Source organism: Chrysochloris asiatica, unplaced genomic scaffold (genome assembly GCF_000296735.1).
Source record: "Chrysochloris asiatica unplaced genomic scaffold, ChrAsi1.0 scaffold00036, whole genome shotgun sequence".
Lineage (NCBI taxonomy): Eukaryota > Metazoa > Chordata > Mammalia > Afrosoricida > Chrysochloridae > Chrysochloris > Chrysochloris asiatica.
Window position 1 is genome coordinate 9,617,498 of NW_006408554.1, and position 23,846 is coordinate 9,641,343.

Below are 23,846 nucleotides of genomic sequence, written 5' to 3' on the forward strand. Positions count from 1 at the left end.
GCATATTTGTCTATGATAACATCATGACTGAAAAGTTTCTTAACTCTTATATTACCTGAAATTATTTCTGCACATCTGTTTTAGTTCACAAAAGAGATGAGCCATTAAATTAGTAAAAGGCATACGTAACATTATAAACCATGAACTTGTATACACTAGTTACTTTTGAAGAGAACTCTAAATCTATATTTTTAGTAGTGAAGTGAGTTAAGCATTGGACTGCTAACTGAAAGTTTTCCAGTTCAACCCCACCAGCCTTTCTATGGGGGAAATATGAGGCCATCTGTTTCCATAAAGATTTATAGGCTCTGAAATGCTAGGGAGCAGTTCTATGCTGGCCTACGGAGTCACTCTGAGTCAAAATCTACTCGATGGCAATGAGTTACTTGTTTTAATTAATTAAATGATGTTTATGAGCAGGTGTATTTGGGTATTGGAGACAAATATATTCCACATACCAACAACATTTCATTCAATGATGAGTTTCTGATCTAAGTCAAGTTTTAGAGAGAATTTTCTGTTATATGGCCTTTGTTCTCTGAGACAACTGGGCAACATGGTGAGTTGCAGATTGCAATATTCTAGGTGATAGCCCAGGGAACTTGGAACATTCCAGGTTATCACAAAGAAACCTCAGAATTTAGGGATCATCATGTGACTGTGCTGAGATACACTGGATTACACAGAGAAAGTCCAGTGGTGTGCCCACTTCTCATTCTGAAACTTGCCTAAATCGCAGACTAAAATATCTAAGTGAAAAAAGTAATAAGTAAATGGAGACCAGTTGCTAATTTCTCATCATAGACAACTTACTAAACCCATTCCTCCAGTCTTCAGCTTAGAAGACTAAAAACTGGCACTGTGTGGATGCCTGAGACTATGCAAAAAAATCTCTTGAATCGTGAAGTATGGTTTTCTCCACACTGCCTAGATATTTCTAAGGCTACCAGGATTAATTCCCTGTGTGATTCTTAGCATGTCTAGATTTCTTCAAAAGATTACCTTCACAAGATAGAGAACAGCTGCTTTCACTTGCAGTGAAGGAAAGAGAGAAAGGAGGATATTGGCATAACCCAATGTTGTTAATGAGCCAAAATATCAACACTAATATTAAACAAGCAACCTTCTAGCCCTTCCATGGTCAATCACTGCTTAAGATTTTCCTTCTGTTGCTGACCAAAGCAGAAGAACAATTTACAAGCATAGTTATAGAGCACAATTACCAAAGAGATCATACCTACCTAGGAGAACAAACCAAAGAGGATAATAATCACACTGGGCCTTCTGAACTGACATCTATTTGTCTGTTAGGGCACACCTGAAGAATCAGCTGCTCTAGGAAGCATCCCCTGGTCACCAGCTCCTGCATTCAATGTCACTCCTATGAACACTGTGTGCTGAATCCTATGAGCACATGTGGCAAACACTACTAGAGTGGTAAATTTACATTTTTATTGAGAACACTAAAAAGTAAAATTCCTACATATAGAGAACATGATTTTTTTTTTTTTTCGGTATGTCCACAGTATCAAGCACAGTGCTTAGCACACAGTAAGTGTTAATGAAATATAAATTCAATGTGCCATATCCAGCAAATTGTCCACGGCCATGATTTGTTGTTGTTTAATGCTCTGAGTCAGTTCTGACTCATATCAATCCTCTATAGGGTTTCTGAGGAGTGGCTGGCAAGTTTGATCCTCTGATGAGTAAAAAGAGTCCTTTAAAAAAATACTCACACTTAATTGTTACAAAACAGTAATAGCAAATAGTGAAAATGCCATGATATTTTGTTGTAGTTGTTGTTAAGTGCCATTGAGTTGATTCCAACCCATAGCGACCCTGTATAGGGTTTCCAAGAAACAGTTGGTGAGCTTGAACTGCCGACCTTGCAGTTCAAATGGCTTTGGAGTCTGGCGCATTAACCCACAGCGCCACAGCAGGACTGAATGCAGTTATTGTACCATAAAAAACATCGTCGACCAGATAGTACATTAGTAGACTTGTGAATTAAGAGATATTTCAATAAACTTATTTGAAGTCTCCAAATGATTGCATGGTTTTCTTTCAATTAAAACATAATATATTTTTACAAACTATTTGAAAGTTGTTCTAATTATTTATAATAGAATAAGTGATTTCAATTTAAAAACATGTGGTTTTATATGTGGAGCAGACTCTCCGAAATAAAAGACATTTCCTTATTTTACAAAAAGGATTCCCAAGGGGGAAAGTTCAATTAATAGCTTTACCATGAAGACATTTCTGATAAACCAAAAATTATATATGTGTATCATTAAAAGACAGAAAATGAATTTCTACATATAAAATATAATAAGGTTTTTATGAAACTAAGGGGCCTGTAAAAACTTTGAATTTTCTGCAAACTTCTCTGTCATTTATGGAAAACATAAAACATGAATCTACTATCTATCCCTTTAAATCTTTACTCTCTTTTCCTGGAACATCATCAAAACAGCAGGAAAGACATCTTGGATGAGGACTGAATTACGTATTTTGGGTACATATTATAGAAAACACTTGTGAATCACGCAATTATTATCAGAGAATAAAGCAGACAGGCTTGAGCTTTTATCACAGTTGCACAGAGAAAAAGCTTGATTAAGTAATCAGAATGACATAAAGTTCTGCATATACAAAGCACAAAATATAGTCTAATAAATACTTCAAATGCTTAGATTATTTAAAGTTAAACTTAGTTCTTACATGCAATTTAATGAAGGTCTATTGTAAATAAAGCATGTCTTCAAACATTTTCTTTCCTGTAAGACAAGACTATTCAGATGTGTTTATAATCTCTTAAATCACTACATATTGTTACAACACCAAAGAAGAAAATAGAAATTATTAATTTTTAAAATTACCCAGCAATTCCATTGCATCATCTTCATTATCAATATCTTCTTCTGTTACAGATGGGGTAGGGCTGTGGATGGATTCGAAAGAATCTTGAGAGAGCATTGCTGCCAGAAGTTTTTTATGCTGTTGCTGCTGTTGTTTTAATCCCTTGGTTTTTGGTTCCATCTTTAAACTGCAGAAATATTTAAATATTAATTGTCAATGAAAAGGAGATTATGAATTAGCTGTAGTAAGTAAAGAGAGTTTACGGACTATTGTGCAAATTTACAATCATATTACTAAAATATTCCACAAGGATCCTACTAGAAATGGTGCTGCAGAGTATGTACTCGACCACAAGTTTTGTTTGAACTGCAAAGTCAGCTGCTCAAACTCACCGGCCACTCCTCAGAAACCCTATATAGGATTCTTATGGGTTGGAACGACTCAATGGCACTTATCAACAACAATAATGGGTAATACTATAAAGAGTCCTATTGTTGTTGTTAAGCATCGTTGAGTTGGTTCTGACTCATTGCAACCCTGTATAGGGTTTCCAAGGAGTGGCTGGTAAGCTCGAACCGCCGATCTTGCAGTTCAAAATGACTTTGCAGTCCAGTGCTACACCAGGACTCGAACACCAATAGCAAAGTGTAACACTGGGCTGCTAACCCCAAGGCAGTTAGAATCCACCAGCACCTCTTCAGAAGAAAGGTGGACTATTTGCGCCCTTAAAGATTTGTGTTAAGTGCCGTCGAGTCGGTTCCGACCCATAGCGACCCCAGGGTTTCCGAGACTGTAAATCTTTACGGGAGCAAAAGCTTCATCTTTCTCCCGTGGAGCAGCTGGTAGTTTCAAACTGCTGACCTTGTTCGCAGCCCGATTCGTAACCACTACATTTACAGCCTTGCAAACCTTCGCTATATATGGTCGCTGTGAGTCAGAACTAATTCAATGACGTGCAGTAGCAGCAGCATAGGTAATATTCTGGATTCTCTTCAGATTGAAAAATGTTTGCCTTTTTCCAAGTGGCTACAGGTAAGGAATATAGCAAACTGCAAAACTCCTGTCCCATTTAAAGTTAAGCTAGTCAACTGCTAACATGATTTTAAAACCAAAGCATGTTATAAAAAATACATGCAAAGGGATGAAGAGTTTAACATAAGATTTAAAAAATTTTATTTCTGAAATTGAAATAAATTTTCTCACCAGTCCGATACATTTTGACAAAATCTTGAAGTAGGGTAGAGGGAAAATACAGCCATATTTGCACATTAAAAATCTCCAAGTTTCTGCCAATATAAAAGTGGTGGTGGTGTGCTATTGAGTCAGACCCAACTCACAGTAACCCCGTATAGGTTTTTCAAGGCTGTAAATCTCTATGGGTGAAGAAAGCTTCTTTTTCCCATGGAGTAGTTGGTAGATTCTAACTTCTGACCTTCTAGTTAGCAGCCCATTTTGTAAACAACTATGCTTGTTGTTGTTGTTAAGTGCCATCGAGTCAGTTCTGACCCATAGGCACACTGGATAGGGTTTCCAAGTAGATGCTGGTGAGCTTGAACCACCAACCTTGCAGTTCAAATGGCTTTGCAGTCTGGCGCATTAACCCACAGCGCCACACAAGGCTTTAAAGGAGCCTTTGTAAATTTGAATGTACTTATATATTGCATTTTTTAATAAACCCAGGATTCCCTTTCATGTTTCTCTCTCAGCAGTTTCTGATACAGTGTAATATTAAACAGGACAATATATAAATCCATGTGGCAACAATATAGTTTTTTAAAATTCTGTTCAAGTTTTCCTCTTCTTTCTAATCCAATTTCTTTCCACATATTTCCAAATGGAGGAATAAGACAAATGTCACCTAAAGAAGGAGGAATCAGCTAAAAACAGGAAACACATATTTACAGCAAGAATCATTCCCACCCCTTCCATACACAGAGTCGACAGGGATGGGCAACTTGGACATTGGCTACCCAAAATGGGGGGGCTGCAAAGGCAAGAAGTGACTGGCTTACAAGCTTTCAAGAGGAAACCTAGATTCAGAGGGCACGGAAGAAGGTAGAATCTCCACTGAGTGGTATCCAATTTGTCTAGGCGGGGCTGATGAAATGCGGATGGGTCTCTTGTGATACAATAGTGAATAATTGTTATCAGGACTGACTATGAGGGCTGGAAATGTAAAGGTAGACGTTTTGTAGCAAGGAGGGGGTGGTTAACTTTGCAGGCTAGGAGCAGAGGTCCTTGTGACCATGAAGGGAGAAGAGTGGAGAGCGGGACCCTACCCAGAGAAGCAGTGATGCCTGAGATGGAGGCAGAGATGATGACATGGAGAGATGGAGCAGCTGGGGACTTTAGACCCAGAGAGGAGGAAGAGGGGCTGTGTGCTGATGACCGGGGCGGGGGTGGGGGGTAAGCTTGTATGATATACCCTTTTGTTGGTTGATGATGCATGGAGGGGACTGTAACCATGACAATGAAACTATATACAACAGGATGAATGTAAAGCTAATGTTCTTCCATATAAACTATCACATAATGCACCGTAAAACATCAAAAAAAAGAAGAAGGAAGAATCAATGATATAAAAGAAGTCCCAGCAAGGAAGGGGAAATAAATACACTCTACGCAGAAAGTAGGTCTGAAAGAGAAGAAAAATGGGGAAGAGAGGAAAGTACACATCACATTCCTACCGCCACAAAGCCAAAACCCAGAAAAACTTGGATAGAAGCAACAAAATAAATTTTAGGGCACAAATCAGAAATTTTCAAGTTGCTTTAATAAAGGTACCAGGTTCAACCTGATACAAAGAGGCAGTTGGAAATGTAAACATGTCAGGATAAGTTATTAGTGGGCAAATATAGGATCAGCCCTGGACTACGAACCACAAGGTTGGCAGTACAATAAGGAGTATTGTATAACAAAAGTCACCCTTAGTAATTCAGCTCACAGTTAAGATATGATAGAGATCACCAGTAAAAATAGCAAACTTTGTTGTTGCTGTTTTAGAATACTGCTAGCCAGTAAAGGAAGAAGGAATGACAGATTTTTTAAAAACCATCACTTTGTAGTCACCAAAACAACGATTACTCAAGCAGAGTTATCAATGCTTTGTTTATTGTATGCTTTGAATTAAATGTAGACTGACATGCAATTATGGGAAACAATTCTGAGAAATCCTATGCACCAGCTATGCAGTTTTCCCCTAGAATAATTTTTTTTTTATTGAAACAATTTCTATTTAGAAATTAGTTCATAAAAACTACTGGATGAATACATAGATTAGGAATTTCTAAATAATTCTTCTGGTTTACACTATCACTTTTAGCTCTGCTCTGGTAAGGGTTTCCAAAAACTTCCCTTGGTAAAATCAGGATTCATTTCCTTTACTGCAATGAAAGGAAACCATCATACTCAAAGAAATGCTCTGATGATTCCCAGGGTTGGGAGGGAAGGGAGAGTGGCTCACTGGCTAGAGGGTACAAAACATATTAACTCAGATGATAGGGAAGGCAATATACAAGAAAGAGTTGGGAACAAAAAAAGAAAGAGATAAAGAAATCCAGATGAAGCTGAGATTTGAAGCACTCAGCTCCCACTTCCCAGAAGAAAGCATCGTTGCTATAATGTTTTGTAGTCGCTGAATTACATGCTCCATCTTAGATCTCTACTCCCTCTTCACCTATGTAATGTCTGGACCTCGGATTTCTCTCTGGTTTTGAGTGATTGCAGACAGAGCTGTATCACAAGAATGTCCAAGAAAACTGGTTTTTATAGTACTTCTCCACTGAGTCTTTTGTTTTTCTGTTCTTTTGTTCTTATTGGTTTTTCTGTAGCATAGTTTCTCAGGTCCTGTAATCTTTGCTCCTGAATTTGTAAATCTTTTTCAAGTAGCTACTTAAAACCATTTCTTCCCAGGCCCTCATTCTCGTCCTTTGGGCAGGCAATTGAACTCTATAATCATCATAATATCTGCTGGCATGAACAATTTGCTGCTGATTTTCTTTGGTATTTGATTGCATCAACCTTTGCCGGTTAATGAGATCCTTGAAGTCTTGCAGTTTCTTGTCAGGTTCATATTCTCTCTTAACAAGTGTAGGAAGGAGGTCATGCTTGCTGAAGCCTTCTTCTGAGTCATTCTGGAGTTTCTTCTTTGGCCAATTTTCTCCACATGCATCTTTTCTGAGCTGTTGAACCTGTGCTAGTTACTATTTCCACATTTTGCTTAGTGTCTGGCCAGAAGCATAGAAAAATGGAAGCTGCTCCATCAAGAGAGGCAGGAGACAATGTTCATTTACTTTCACTGGAACTGCTTTATCTGTCTTGGGGAAGTCACTTCTTGGACCTGGAGTTGTAGTTTTTCTAGACTGTATCTTTCCAGGGTGACAAGGTTTTAGCATTTCTTTCTGAACAACGTCTCTGTATATTTTTCTATTTCCTCCTTCTTGTCATTTATCCCTCAAACCAAAAAATAAAACTCTCTGCCATCCAGTTGATTCTGATGCAGAGCATCCCTACAGGGCAGAGTAGACCTACTCCACTGGGCTTCTGAAATTATAAATCTTTACAGGAGCACATGGCCTCATCTCTCTTCTTGGATGTGACTGGTAGGTATGAGCCCTTGACTTAGCAGTTAGTAGCCCAACAATACCACTTTTACATCACTTCTGATGTAGCATGGTGTGGACATAATTATTACTTATTAATAAGAAATATTAACAAACAGTCCTTGTGTGGTGCTGTGAGTTAATGCACCGGGCTGAAAAGTTGATTTGAACTGCAAGGTTTCCAGTTGCTCCTTGGAAACCCTATACAGGGTCACTATGGGTCAGAACCAACTTAATGGCACTTAACAACAACAACAACAACAGCTCAATGCCTACCCCACAGTGCACCAGCATTCCTCATTCACTCTTGCTGCTGCTGCTGTATGCCAGTGAGTTGATTCTGACTCACAGTGACCCTGTATAGAGTTTGCAAGGCTGTACATCTTTATGGGAACACAAAGCCTTATCTTTCTCCTATGGAACACTTGGTGAGTTTGAACTGCTGACCTTGTAGTTAGCCGCTCTAGTTGTAACCCACTATGCACCATGGCTTTCATTCAATCCTACAAGCGCAATAAAACTCTTGATTTTTATTTCTTCTTAGGTTCCTTTCAAACGCTTTAGCTACTGCTTTAGCTTAGATTCAATGGTTGTATTTCTTTTGCTCTCTCCATATGACACTGTTTTTGTTTGTTCACTGGTAAAGGAGAGAGCGAATGGGATCTGTAGAGGTGCTTTGTAGCATGGCAAAGTCCTGGCCTTAGCTTCTTTGGTCCACATTCATGATGCTGTTACTGTGCTGAGACAGTATCTCAGCATTTCTACTCTCCACCTCTTCTTTCCTAGCATCCTCCTCTTCATATTAATTTGATCATCCAGGTCACTTTTTAATATACAATGTAGTCCAGAGAGTCCCTGGGAGACTTTCTCTGATACTGCTTGCAATTTCTGTTCCATTAACTTCCTTATTAGCCTCTGGGGAAAAGGTGAATCCCAGGGTGAAACTCCAGATTTCTTTTGATATCTTTTTCCTTTGGGATAACTTTGTCCTGGGGCCTTAGACCCAAGCTGAGCACACTTCTTGTCTGCTATGTTTATTGTTGCTGTGGTTGTTAGGTGCCATTGAGTCGGTACTGACTCATAGCGACCCCTATGCACACAACAGAATGAAACACTGCCCGGTCCTGGGTCAACCTCACAATTGTTGCCACGCTTGAGCCCTCTGATGTTGCCACTTTGCCAATCCATTTCACTGGGGGTCTTCCTCTTTTTCTCTGACCCTCCACCTTAACAAACATTATATCCTTCTTCAGTGATTGGTCCCTCCTGACAATATGTCCGAAGTATGAGAGATGAAGTTTGGCCATCTTGACCTCCAAGGAGCACTCTGACTGCACTTCTTCCAACACAGATCTGTTGGTTCTTTATGGCAGCCCATGGAAATTTCAATATTCTCCTCCAACACCATAACTCAAAAGCATAAATTCTTCTACAGTCTTTCTTATTCACTGCTATGTTTAGGCAACTTGAAAATTAAGAAAAAGTTGTCATCTGGTTCCACAGAAAGCATCATGTGCTGGCCAATGAAGTTATTGATAGAAGAGCAGTGAGTTGCTACCTTTCCTTTGGGGTAGGCGTTCAAGACTCTAAAGGATGGTAGAATGGTTGTAAATGAAGATCACATAGAATCCTTTAGTTTCCTGGATCTTAAAGTCACACTCACAGAAGAAATTTCCATGACTTCAACAGAAGTTGTCCAAGTGCTGGTCCAAAAATTAGATGAAAGCTTCAACATGTCTTCATATGATTTAGAACTTATTGAAGTAGGAGCTTTTTTAGATTGCATTTCATTAGGACCTTGGGTACAGTTTAGGAGGCTAGAAGTCCAAATTCAGAGTGCTAACTCTAGAGTAAAACTTTTTCTATCTGTCAGCTCTGGAGAAAGGTCCTTGTCTCCTTTCAACATCTGTGGGCTTGGTGTCCCTTGGAGATCTCCATGTGTCTTAGTACTAATCTGCCCCCAGGGTCTTGGAGGTTTATGGCACAGAAACCCTGTGTCCAGTGGACACACCCTGCTCCTGGCCCCTCTTTCTTGGTGGTAGTCCATGCTTTCCTAAGGTAACATTTAATGAACTATAGTACAATATCTCAACTAGGATATTGACATTGATACAATTATCTGATCTTATTCAGATTTCCCCCATAGTACTGTGTATGTGCTTAGTTCTAGGTAACTATCAGTTGTGTAGGTTCCTGTCATGCATCCACCACCTCAGTCATGATACAAACCAGCACAAACACCACAAGAATCCCTGTGTTTATCTTTCATCACCACATCAATCTCCACCACTCCCCATCCTTAACCCCTGACAACCAAAAGTCTGTTCTCAATTCATACATATTTTATTTCAAGAAAGTTAAATAAGTGGAATCATACAGTATGTAACCTTTTAAGATTGGCTTTTTCACTCAGTATATTCATACTCCCCAAAGACTCACCCAAGTTGTTATATATCAATTGTTCATTCATTTTCTTTGCTGAGAATATTCTTCCATGGTGTGGATGTACCACATTTTCTGTAAACATTCAAATATTCAAGGATGTCTTGGCTGTTTTCAACAAAATGACTATCACTAATTTACAGGGTTTTTGTGAACTTAACTTTCCATTATTCCACAAAAAATGTGCAAAAGTGTATTTTCTGGGTATAGTGAATCTGAAGAAGTTCAAGAGACAATCAAGGAAAAAGAAATGACCAAAGGGTAGGAGTACTGTACAACAAGCTATTCATTGGGGCCAACACATTAACAGCCACATGCTGGAGGCAGTACCCCCAGAAAGAGGTTTTCCAGAGGCAAGAGTCTGAGGGAGAAACCAGGGGAAATAAAGAAAGATAAACTCGGAAAAGAACAAAGGGGCAGAGAAGACTAACGTGTGCCCTTATGATGTCCATCTGCAGCTTGATGAGTGGTCTCCTGGCCACAAAACTCTGAAGAAATGAAGATGCGACCTAGTTAGGGTTCCTAAGAACTGCAAGGTTTCATCTTAGCTACAGCTAGCAGATGTCAGATGCATTTTTGAAGGATAGATAAAGCAAACAGGAACTAACTGGCCGAAAATCAGCTTATTTGGGGTATTTTAAAAACAATTTGATGCACAGAAATTTAAGTTTGATGTTGATAGGATTTGGGGGTACTAATAGACATTAGCAAACTTTGAAGAAGTACATAACTTGGAGTCAATGGTGTGGCACTGTAAGATAAGCACTGGACTGCTAACCACAAGATTGGTGGTTCAAACCACCAGTAACTCCTGAGAAACCTATATAGGGTTGCTATGAGTGTGAAATAGCTCAATACACAGTGGCCATGTTTTGCTCATTTATAGACCACTGGGTCATAAAGCCATCCTTTAGTTTTATAAAGTGTTTTTCAAAGTGACTGTTTTATGTTACATTCACATTTATAATTTTATTTATATTTATAGCATCTTCACTTGGATTGGCACTGTCACTATTTTTCTTTAGTTGTTGTGTTTTGGCCATTCAGATAGACGTGACTTTATTTTTAATTTTCTTAATGGCTAATGGAATTGTTTTCTTAATTTCCTTTAAAGACTGTTCATTGCTAATATATGGAAATATGCTTAATTTTGTGTGTTGATCCTATGTGCTACAACTTGCTGAATTTATTTATTAGCTGTAGTAAGCTTTGGGACTTTCTGTATATAAATCATGGCATCTGTGAAGATATAATCTAACTTCTTTTCTGATCTGTATGGTTTTTATTTCTTTTTCTTGTATAATTGCTCTGGTTAGAAATTTGCCTCAGCATTCAGTATCAATCAAATCAAACCAACTGCCATCAAATTGATTCTGACTCATAATGACCCTATATTGGACTTTGTTGTTATTGTACAGTGTCATCAAGTCACTCATAGCAATCCCATGGAGGGTTTCTGAGGAGCCATTGGTGAGCCTGAACTGCCAGTCTTGCAGTACAAACTGACCTTTCAGTCTAAAACATCTGCTGCACCACACCCATTTTCCATTTAGAATTTAGAGGCTGAAAATCTTTATGGGAGTGAGGGAGGAAAGGCTTGATGGCAGACTAGGCAGAAAGGCCCATAGCAGACCCTCTTCAGCAAAAACACAGACACCAGACATAATAGATTCAGAGGACAGTCCGAAACTCTGAGTTTCAGATAAAGGGATAAACAAATGGACAAATGCTTACCAGGAGAAAGAATCTGAACCAAAGCAAGAAAAGAGGTGACTTCTAATGGGGGGGTAGCCAACATGACCTGTTGTAGCCATTTTGAATGGGAGTGAGCAGAGTGAGAAACAGGAGAACATTCCTGTTGCAGAAACCTGCCGGCAATTTACAGGGACAAAGAAGGAAGACTTGTATGAGTACATAATCCCAAAGAAGGTCCCATGTGGATCCTTCAGCTGGGCACATAAACAAAGTGAGAGGAGACAACAAAAAGAGCCAGCACCTGCAGTCCCTTCTAAATTGGGCATAGCCAACCCTGGGCTGGTTCTCATTAGGAGAAAACAGCTGAATGGGGACTTGAGGGGGAAAAAAAAAAAGGATAAGAGAAAGAAAAAAGCTGGTGATAGTTCAGAAAGGCACAGTATGAACACTGTGAAATTTCTCAAGTGGCTGTGAAGATGAGTCCATTGGTTGATAATAAAAAATTACTCTTATTCTCCCACAGCTAGCTCATGGCTTTTTGTTGGTTTGGGGATTTTTCTTTCTTTCTTTCTTTTTTTTTTTCTCTCCCCTTTTTTCTAGTTTTATTCTATCTATATTGCTTTTCAGGGTTTTTATAAATCTTGGTTTTAGTTTTGTGTTTTAAGTTCTCATGATATCTTATAGGAGAAAACGTTTTTCTTGTGTCACCTGACAGGAGACAACAACTGTGACCATACAGATAAGCCAGAACTGTATTACTTGTCACCAACTGGGTAAGAGCCAACATCATTTGCTATACACAAGAGCAGGGTCAACAAACAACACCTGTTAACTGAATTATACAAACACTGAAAAGGAAGACTAGATCACAATTACACCGACCAAGAGGCAATTGGAAAGTACTTTAGAATATATCAAAACACTTTCCCCAAATTAATAAAAATACCACACCACAATGCCTAAAAAGCAGCATAAAATTTCTGTTCATGCACAGAAACAAGACAGAGGAGCTTAAACAAATGAACACGATGAAGAGCTAGAAAATGTTTTCTGAGGAAGAAGAGGCTTTGGAACTACCTGAAAAAGAGTTTAGGAGAATGATATTGTGGTAGGTCCAAATGTTCCACAAAAAGGTCAAGGAAAATAAGGATGAGATCAGAAAAGCACTACAGGAACAATTAAACAAAATAGATATAGTTTTGGATACAATAAAAAACCAGCAAACAGATGGCCAGATGATCTATACTAAAATATTAGAAATGTACAATATACCACAATGGCAAAGAAGTAGAATTGAATCAAAGGAAGCCAGAATTAATGAGCTTGAAGATAAATCTCTCAATGCTGCTACAATAGAAGAACAATCAAAAAAAGAATGAAAATATCTGAAGAAAGTTTAAGATTCATGTGGGACAACATGAAGAGGAATAACCTGTGGGTGATCATAATTCAAGATCAGGATGAGACACAGAAAACCACAGAAAAAAAGATAGTTGAAAAGCTTCTGGATGAAAATTTCCCTAATACCTTAAAAGAAGAGAAGATAAACTTTTAAGAAGCTGAATGAGACCCAAGTAGGACAGACCTGAAAAGAAAATCACCAAGAAATATCATAATCAAAATCTCCAAAACCAAAGACAAGGAAAGAATCCTGAAAGCAGCTACAGAAAAAAGAAATGTTACCTACAAAGGAAAACCAATAAGATGGAGCTTTGGTTTCTCAACAGAAACCATGCAAGCAAAAAGCAATGGGGAGAGATATACAAAATTCTGAAATAAGGAAAAAACAAAGCAAGAATCATATACCCAGCAAAGATGCCCATCAAATATAACAGAGATATTAGTACATTTAATACACAGAAATCAAAGGATTTTGTATAAGCCAAATCAGCACTTCAAACATACTAAAGGGAGTTCTTTAGACTGAGAACCAACAAGAACAGCCCACAACAAGGGACTGACATATATGGCAAGACCTGGGGAATCCTGAGCCGTAGAGGAGTAGAGCCACAGAGGATTAGAGTGGAGAGTGAAGCGTCCAGCTGATATGAAGAGAGGGGAGATGTACAAGAATACCCATACCTGCAGATAGTACCAACTTGTCCTGACTTCAATGGCTAGATTATCAGAACTCGACTAGAGGAAGAAAGAAGAGGGAAAAAAGGAGTAATCCACTACAATCTGATGAACCTGACCTATACTTATGGATGTAGCAGATCAAAAGAGGAACTGAATCATTAGGATCATTCCCACCCCCTCAGTACACAGGGTTGACAGGGATAGGCAACTTAAGACATTGGCTAGCCAAAATGGGGGTGCTACAAAGGCAAGAAGTGATGGGCTTACAAGCTTTCAAGAAGGAGCCTAGTTCCAGAGGGTGCGATAAAATCTCCACTGAGTGGTTTCCAACCTGTCTGGATGGGGCTGGTGAAAGGAGATGGGGATAAGACTCTTGTGTTTCAATAGTGAATAATTGTTATCAGGACTGACTGTGAGGGTTGGAAATGTAAACATAGACATTTTGTAACAAAAGGAGGGGAGTGGTTGATTTTGCAGTCCAGGAGCGGACGACCCTGGGACCATCAAGGGAGAAGAGCAGAGTGTGGGACCCTATTCAGAGAAGCAGTGACACCAAAGATGGAGGCAGAGACTATGACGTGGAGAGATGGAGTGGCTGGGGACTCTAGACTCAGGGAGAGAGACGGGCTGTGTGTTGACAGCTGGAGGGCAGGCTTAGGGGTGCACCCTTTAGCTGTTTGATGATGCATGGAGGGGATTTTAATCATTTCAATGAAATGAAATACGATAGGATGAATGTAAAGCTGATATTCTCCCATGTACACTTTCACTCAATTCACAATAAAAACTTTTTTAAAAAGGGGGGGGGTGCTATAAAGACACGAAGTGGCTTTTGTCAGTGTGCTTAGTTTCAGAATGAGGGGGTAAAGTAGAATCTCCATTGAATAATTTTCCTCTTTTCCAAGTGGATCTGGTAAAAGGGGATGGGGAATAATTGTGATGGGATTTTATGATTCAATTGTGAATAACTGATCAGGATGAAATGCAATGGTTACATCTGTAATTGTAGAAGATGTGTAACTATATGAGGGGAGTAGTTAATCTTTCAGTTCAGAAATAGAGGACACAGAACCATCAAGAAATAAGCGCATGAGTGATTTGGTGACAATAGAGAGAGTGGCAGAGGCAATGGCATAGAGAGGGAGCAGCTGAGGACTCTAGGCCCATGGACTGAGAAAGGGTATGTGCCTGCAGGCAAGAGGCTGCCTCGCAAAACGTGCCCTTTCAACATTTAAATGACTATATATTTTCATTTTGTATGTATGGTGGTGGTGGTTATGTGCCGTGGAGTCGGTTCCCACTCATAGTGACCCTGTACAGGGTTTCTGAGGCTATAAATCTTTACAGGAGCAGAAAGCCTCATCTTTTTCCCAAGGAACAGCTGGTAGTTTCAAATTGCTGACCTTGTGGTTTGCTGCCTGATTCGTAACCACTACGCTACCAGAGCTTCTTTGTATGTATACATCAAATATTTTTTGCTTTATTCATTTGTGAAATACAAAATGTAAAAGGGAAGTCATATGGTGGAAGCAGGGTAACTGCTAATCTAGTTTGTTAAGTGCTGTTGAGTTGTTTTTGACTCATAGCATCCCTGTATAGGGTTTCCAAAGAGGGAGGGAAGTGTAATCAAATAAATGAAACAAAATGTATGATTGGATGTTAAGTAATGAAAAGAAAATAATCTATGATAGTTACGGGTCAGGGAAGGGAAAATTATTCACAGGCTAGAGGTAGAAACATGTCAACATAGGTGACAGAACAGGGAACATACAAGAAGGAGGAAAGATGAAGACAGTGGGAGACACAGGAACGGACTATTAAAGTAAACAGAGGTAATTATTGCTAACTGTTGGTACAAGGAAGGACTTGCATTCAATGTAATGAAGCAAAGTATATGGTTTGTTGAATGTAAAACTGATGATTTGCTCTTTAAACCTTCACTCAATTCCTAATAAAAAGTGTTTTTAAAAAAAACATCTTTATGGGAGCACACAGGCTCATCTTTGTCTCACCAGCTACTTGTAGATTTGAACTGCTGACCTTGAGATCAGTAGTCCAACACCTAGCACACACCAGAGGTGAAAGCAGGCATCCTTGTTTTGTTTCCAATCTTAAGAGTAAAGCTTTCTCTTTCACTATTTAATATTATGTTGTTAATGTAAGTGCCATTGAGTGTATTCCAACTCTTAATGACCCTCTACTGGGTTTCTGAGGCATGACTAATGGGTTTAAACTGCTGACTTTGTGGGTCATGGTCCAGTACTTATTCTACAATACCATATCAAGAGTACGAATATTATGTTAGCTGTGGGTATTTCATATATATCTTTTGTCATGTTGAAGAATTTCACGTCTGTTCTTGTTGAGTATGTTAAAAATGAAAACAGTTTTGAATTTTGTCGAATGCATTTTCTGTGACAATTGAGATGATAACCTATTTTTGTTCTTTTTTTCCTTTTATTCTGTGAATGTAGTGAATTGATCTTTCATATGTTGAATTACCCTTCCATTCCTGAGATAAATCATACTTGGTAATGGCGTGTAAACCTTTTAATATGCTGCCAGATTCTGTTTGCAAGTATTTTGTAAAGATGTTTGTATATTCATAAGGGATGTAGAAGAAAATTGTACAATTGTCTTTTCTTGAGGTGTTTTTATATGACTTTGGTATCAGGGTAATGCTGCATTCAAAAAACAAATTGGTAAGCATTCTCTTACCTTCTAGAGTTTGAAAAAATTTGAGAAGGATTGGTGTTAATTCTTTTTTAAATGTTTGGTAGAATCTACTAGTAAAGTCATGTGGTTTGGGGCTTGTTTCTATTGGGAGGCTTTTGATTACTGATTCAATCTCTATTTGTTATAGGTACACTGACCTCTTTCATTTTTTCTTGAGACAATTTAGATAATGTGTGTATTTCTAGGAACCTGTCCATTTCAACTAAGCTATCTTATGCGTGCATATAATCGTTACAATATTTTCTGATAATCCTCTTTATTTCTGTATCTGATTTTAGATATTTGTATGCTTTCCATTTCTTGATCAATCTAACAAAGATTTGTCAATTTTTATGAGCCTCTGAAAATACTCGTATTTTAGTTTTACTGGTTTTTCTTTACGGTTTTTCTAGTCTTTATGTTATTAAGCAAGGCTTCATCTTTATTATTTATTTTCTTTTGGTAGCATTTGGTTTAGTTTGCTCTTCTTTTCTGGTTTTTCAAGGTGTAAAGTTAGGGTATTGATTGAGACCCTTCTTCTGTTATATGCAGAAAGTTATACCTATAAATTTCCCTCTGGGCATGCTTTTACTGCAGTCCATATGCTTCATTCCACCACTTATCTGCCAGTTTGTTGTAGTGTGGTGGCTTGTGTGTCACTGTAATTCCTGAAGTTATGTCACTGGTATTCAAATACTAGCAGGATTATCCATGGTAGACAGGATTCAGTGGAGCTTCCATACTAAGACAGACTAGAAAACAGGGCCTGTCAATCAACTTCTGAAAAAACTGGTCACTGAAATCCTTATATACAGCAATAAAACACTGTCTGATTTAGTGCCAGATGATGAGCCCCTCAAGGAGGACGGTACTCAAAATACAACTTGGGAAGAGCTGCCTTCTCACAGTAAGAATCAACCTTAATGACAAGGCTAGAGCAAAGATTTTAGGAACTTCATTTGCTGATGTAGTATGACTTAAAATGAGAAACACAGCTAGAAACACACATTAATAATAAAAATGTAGAAAGTACAAAATACAAATCTAGAAAGTAATAAAAGCTGAAATGAAACATATGAAGACCAAAATCCTAGGCATTAGTGATCTGAAACAACTATTAATGGACATTTTGAATCCGATAGTCATATATGATCTACTATGCTGGGAATGACAAATTGAAGAGGAATGATGTCACAGTCATTGTTAAAATATGACATTTCAAGATCTATGCTGAAGTACAGCACTGTCAGTAGTAGGATAATATCTATAGGCTACAAAGAACGCCAGTTCATAAGACTTATATTTATGTACCAACCACTAATGCCAAAGATGAGGATATTGAAGATTTTCACCAACATGTTTTTCAGTGTGAAATTGATCAAACATGCATTCAAGATACACTGATAATTATTGGTGATTGGAATGTGGAAGTTGGAAACACAGGAGAAGGACCAGTGACTGGAAAATATGACCTCAGTGATCAAAATGACATGGTTGACCTCATGATAGAATTTTTTTAAGATCAGCAATTTATTCATTGCAAATACTTTTCTTCAACAACTTAAATGGTATCTTTATACATGTGGACTACACTGGATGAAATACACAGGAATCAAATTTACTACATCTGTGGAAAGAAAAGATGGAGAAGGTCAAAATCATCAGTCAGAACAAGGCTAGGGGCAAACTGTATAGCAGACTATCAACTGCTTACATGCAAGCTCAAGTTGAAGCAGAAGAAAATTAAAATGAAAACAAGTTTACATGAGGCATTATACAACCTTGAGTATATCCCATCAGAATTTAGAGATCATCTTAAGAACTGATTAAAAACACCTAACACTAATAAAAGAAAATCACAGGAGTTGAGGGATGGTATAAAAAAAAAATCACACATTTAAAAAAAAAAAAGGAGTAATCCACTAAAAGTGGATGATCTTGACCTATGCTTGTGGATACAGTATGACAAAGGAGCGGACAAATCTCTACAGTGAGGATTATTCCCACTCCCTTGGTACACAGGGTAGACAGGGAGGAGGAACTTACACATTGGCTACCCAAAAAGGGGGACTACAAAGGCAAGAAGTGACTGGCTTACAAGCTTTCAATAGGGATCCTAGCCCCAGAGGATACAGGGAAAAATAGAACCTCCAATGAATTGTTTCCAAACTCTCTGGATGGGGTTAATAAAAGGTGAGGGGGAAAGGACTCCTGTGGTTCAATAGGGAATGATTGCTATCAAGTCTGACAGTGAGTGTTGGAAAGGTAAATGTAAAAGTAAATTTTTGGTAACAAAAGGAGGGGAGTGGCTGATTTTTCAGACCCCTGGAACCATCAAGGGAGAAAAGCTAGAAGTTTGAGAAGTGCAAGTGTGACACTGGGGATGGAGACAGAGACAATGAAGTGGACAGAAGGAGCGAGTGGCTGGGGACTCTGGACTCAGGGAGGGAGAGGGGTTGTGTGCTGGTGGCTGGGGGTCAGGCATGTGAGGTGTACCCTTTGATTGTTTGATGATGTATGCAGGGGAATGTGATCATTGAGAAAAGATTGAAGCTGTCAAAGAGTTTGTTTTGAAACGTAATCAATACTCGTGGAAGCAGCAGTCAATAAATCAAATAAAGTATTAAATTATACAAATTTGCTGCAAAAGAACTCTTTGAGCTATCCATGCTAAAAAAAAATTTTTTTTTTTTGGTTACCAGTGGTGGGAGGGAGGGGACAGTAGAGCACAGGTTAGGGGATAGACACATCAGAGCATGGGTGCTGGCGAGGGCAATACACAAGATGGGGGAGCGATAGAAGAACAAGGAAGATAGGGAAACACAGGTAGGTTTGCAGGGGCTAAAGGAGACAGGGGTAAATATACTCAACTTTGGTGCACCAGGGCTCTGTGATACAGGTAGCGAGGCACAGTCTGAATGGGTTAAACAGAGGAAATAATGTTAAGATGTGTTGACTGTCTTACAGATATTGGCTTCCGAATATTGAGTGGGACAGAAAGGAATATCAGGAAACATGATTGCAGAAAGCTTGTAAGCCCATCTTCAACCTATAGCCGACTGGAATACCTAACAGGGTCCTAGAGACACTGGCCTAGCCATGGTGGGCTGGAGCTGACAGTGAAGTGTCCAGCTGATATAAAGTGGGAGGAGGTGTACAAGAACGTCCAAACTTGCCGATAGTACCCATTTGAACTTGGATGGCTTGATGATCAGAATTCAACTAGAGGAAGATAAAGAAGTTTGTTTCAGGAAACAAGTGTAAATTGCTACAATTCGATGAACTTGAACTTTACTTATGGATGTAGTAGCTCAAAATACCACCCAAGAGAGAAGATGTCTTCACATCATGTATCAAGCCTATCCCTCAGTACACAGGAGTAGAGGGATGGGCAGCTGATACATTGGCTACCTAAAATAGGGGGGCTTTGAGGGCACAAAATGACTGGCCTATAAGTTTTCATGAGGGAGTTTAGCTCCAGAGCTCACGGGGGTTGGCAGAATCCCCCCTGAATAAGTTTTTGTTTTGTTTTTTGTCTAAATGGGTCTGGTGAAAGGAGATGGAGATAGGATTCTTTTGATTCAATACTGAGCAATTGTTATCATGATAATTTAATTGAGGTTGTCACAACTGTAAAGGTAGAAGTTGTGTACCAAAAAGGGAGGAGTAGTTAATGTTACATTCCAGGAACAGAGTACCCTAGGACCATCAAGAGAGAACATGAGTGGAACATGGAACTCTGACCAGGGAAGCAGTGACACCAGAGATGGAGGCAGAGGTAATGGCAAGGAGAAAGCTAAGGACTCTGGACTCATGGAAGGAGAGAGTCTGTATGCTGACGGGCAGGATGCTGGCTTGAAGAATGTGCCCTTTGGTTTTTAAATGATTATATATTCCTGCATGTTTTTGTGTACATCAAAAAAAAAAAAAAAAGAGGGAAGAGAGGTTAACCGATGGTGAATGGAGGGGATTGTAATCATTGCCATAAAACAAAAATACGATTGGTTGAGTGCAAAACCAGTGATCTCCCATGTAAACTATAACTCAATTCACAATAAAAGCTTTAAAAAGAAAAGTACGGAAATCTAGACAAATTAAAGACTCTAATGAATTTAAAAAAAAAAAAAAGACCTCTTTGAAGTGTTAAAAAGCAAAAAAATGTCACGTTAAGGACTAAGGTATGGCTGACACAAACCATGGTATTTTCAATAATGAAAATACTATGTGAAAGCTGAAAATGTATAAGGAAGACCAGAGAAGAATCAGTGTGTTGGAATTACAGTGTTGGTGACGTGTATTGACCATACGATGGAATATCAGAAAAATGAACAAATCAGTCTTGGAAGAAGCAGTCAGAATTCTCCTTAGAAGCAAGGAAGGTGAGACTTTATATTTCATACTTTTAACATGCTGTCAAAAAAGGCCAGTCCCTAGGGAAGGACTTCATGTTTGGTAAAGTGAAGGGTCTGCATAAAACTAGAATATTCCCAATGAAATGGACTGACACAGGGACAGCAACAATGCCTCAAATGTAACAACAATAGAAAGTATAGCACAGGACAGGGTAGCATGTCATTCTTTTCTGTGTAGGGTCACTATGAGTCAGAACCAACTCAATGGTACTTAGCAATAACAGCATATATATTTCCTATCAGGTATTTGTCAGATAGTCAAAAATTTAGAGTATTAGAGTTATGACTTTGTTCCTGGACTCCTCTTGAAAAAGCAAAACTTCCATCCATTTTCTTTTTTTTTTTTGAGCCTGGTTATTTTCCACCAAAGCACTTATCACTATGTGAATGTATGGCATGTATTTGTATATTCATTCACTTCTTACATATCAATGTCTTCTACTGGAATGCAAACTTTATGAGGAAGAAGGACATTTCCAGAAAGGTTTACTGATGTGTTTGAAACAAAAACTAGTTTCAATAAAAGTAAAAACTTCTTATAAGAAAGTTAATTCAGTTTTTATTTTTATATGTAAGTTATATTTTTAATTGTAAGATTTCTATTTATTTTTACAGCTCATTCATAACCTAATAGACATATTCACTTGACAAATAAAACTAATATACCAGGTCTTTAATATTTATAGATATTATTCTTGTTTTAATAATGTGCATCAGAATTAAAGGAGCTTCATTAGGTTTTCAAGGCTTGATGAGTTTATTTATAAGCCCACATTTCACCTGAGCAAGTAAATTTCAGAAATGTATTAACTAATTATTGCATCTCATTTTTAAAACATTATAAATTTATTAAACTTAATTTTTATTATAAATGTTTACTACTAGTCTCCATAATTTTAAGTGTACAATAAGAGTACATGCTCTCCCACTACAAAAATAAACACGTCATAGTAGAGATGCCAATCAGTAGTATCTGATATTCATGGAAGATCTTATATCATTTCCTAATGCATTCACCTTGCAAAAATGATTTCATTTTATTTCTTAAGTAATCTTTATTTACATCCTCTTTGAGAATCTAATTATTCTGATGTATTATTAAACATTAAATGAAATGTTAAGCTGTGTACTAAATAGGGAATAAATCTAGATTTTAAACAATTCTTCTTTAAACAAGTTTTCTTTAACAGCAATCTTCTGGCAACATCTTATGTGTCAGTACAGAAGTAGATGAAAAAATAAAAGAAGTCAAGTCCAGTTAAAGATGCTAGCACAACTAGACATATCATAATGACCCCCAATAACAAAGACTTGAGAACCTAAGTAAAATAGGCACAACTAATGAGCTTGGGCTCCAGAACATGAAATGATATGTTGAAGAAACAACTGAACACCAATTTGAAGGACAGTTAGAATGAGGTTAAGTAGGAAAAGAAAGATTCATGGATATATAGCATCCTAGAAGCCAACATGGCATACCTTGGCCAATAGAGGACAAAAACTTTAATGAAAATACATTTGGTATAAGAGATTCTGTACAAATATGCCTGAAATTAATGGGAAAAAAAAAGGAGCACATTATCCCTTAACAGCTATAAAAATATCTTGATTACTTGATACCTCTCACCTCACAATGAGAAAAGGATCTGTGATCGCCATCACCAAAGAAATCCTCTAAGAGAAGTTATAAGATCCCAGCAACGTAGGGCCCCAGTATATGTGTAACCTACCAACAAGAATAAAACATATGCAACCAATGACAGCACCAAACCTACACACAGATCAACCAATAAGCAGCATCATAGTCATACACAGATCAACATCACTAAACAACATCAATTAAAACAATGCACAAGAAAGTAGACAATATAAACAGGGAGAGGGGTGAGCTAAGCTACAGATAGACCCAAACAAAAGCAATACAAAACAAAAAAGGCAAACAAACATAGAATCAGCAAGAAACACATAAACAAATTTAGTGGTTTGAAGACAATATTGTATTGGTGGTGGTGTTGTTAAGCGTCGTCATGTCAGTTCCTACCCATAGCGACCCTGTATAGGATTTCCAAGGAGCAGCTGATGGATTTGAACTACTGAAATCATGGCTCTTAGACCAGCACTGATCCTACAGAGCCACACCAGGAGTCCTTAGTCAATTACACACCACATGAAGAAACAGGACACAATAGATAAGGCAAATGAGCAAAATAAAGGGTTGTAAAACCTTTCTGAGGATAAATTGATTTAAAAAATCTATCTGAGGGCCGCCCGGCCCCTCTCCCTAGTCAGTTGTGGTTCCTGTTGTGAGCTGTCCTGTCGCAGACCCTCGTCCACTGCCTCCACTGCTGCCAAAATGTCTGCAGGCACACCTGCAGGTTCAAATGCTGCCTCTGGCAGTAATCAGAGACTGCAGCAGACACAGAACCAAGTAGATGAGGTGGTGGACATCATGTGTGTCAACGTGGACAAAGTATTAGAACGAAATCAGATGCTTTCTGAGCTGGATGACCATGTAGATGCCCTCCAGGCAGGAGCATCCCAGTTTGAAATGAGTGCTGCCAAGTTAAAGAGAAAATATTGGTGGAAGAATTGCAAGATGTGGGCCATTGGGATCAGCATTGTGATTATTGCCATCATCATCATCGCTGTGTGGAGTATTTCTTCTAGAATAGCCCGTGAAACTCAAGCATGCTGCTCAAGAGACTTCTTCAAGACTTTTGACTTAGAACCTGCTATATTACCAAGCTTACCTACTTTTATATCTAAAATGATTATTTTTATCAAAGCAAAGTTTGATGTCTATGAAACATGCTTTTGTTTTTTAATATGCACTCCACAGCAGAAGCATACTCTAACCAGCCCACATTTTGCACAGTGCCTTTACAACTTTACACATGGGCTGATGAAGAGGACTTCTAAAGTTACAGTGGGATAATCTGGAAGCAATGCTGTCACTGATTAATTAGTTAAGGGAATTTGTTCCAGTGTAGCTGTCCTCTGCATATGATGTTATCTTTAGAGCCACATTTTAAAGCCTTTG

At 38.3% G+C, this 23,846-nt stretch overlaps 2 pseudogenes across 1 annotated transcript in view; one reads left to right on the plus strand and one right to left on the minus strand.

Moving 5' to 3' along the window:
- Positions 1–2,391: 2,391 nt before the first annotated feature.
- LOC102830817 overlaps positions 2,392–23,846 on the minus strand; it is a 256,587-nt pseudogene continuing 235,132 nt past the window's right edge. Inside the window, exon 8 of the transcript XR_438699.1 lies at positions 2,392–3,049. The product of XR_438699.1 is annotated as an uncharacterized LOC102830817 (transcript). The remainder of the gene's footprint in view (positions 3,050–23,846) is intronic.
- Positions 23,160–23,741, plus strand: LOC102815925 (annotated as a pseudogene).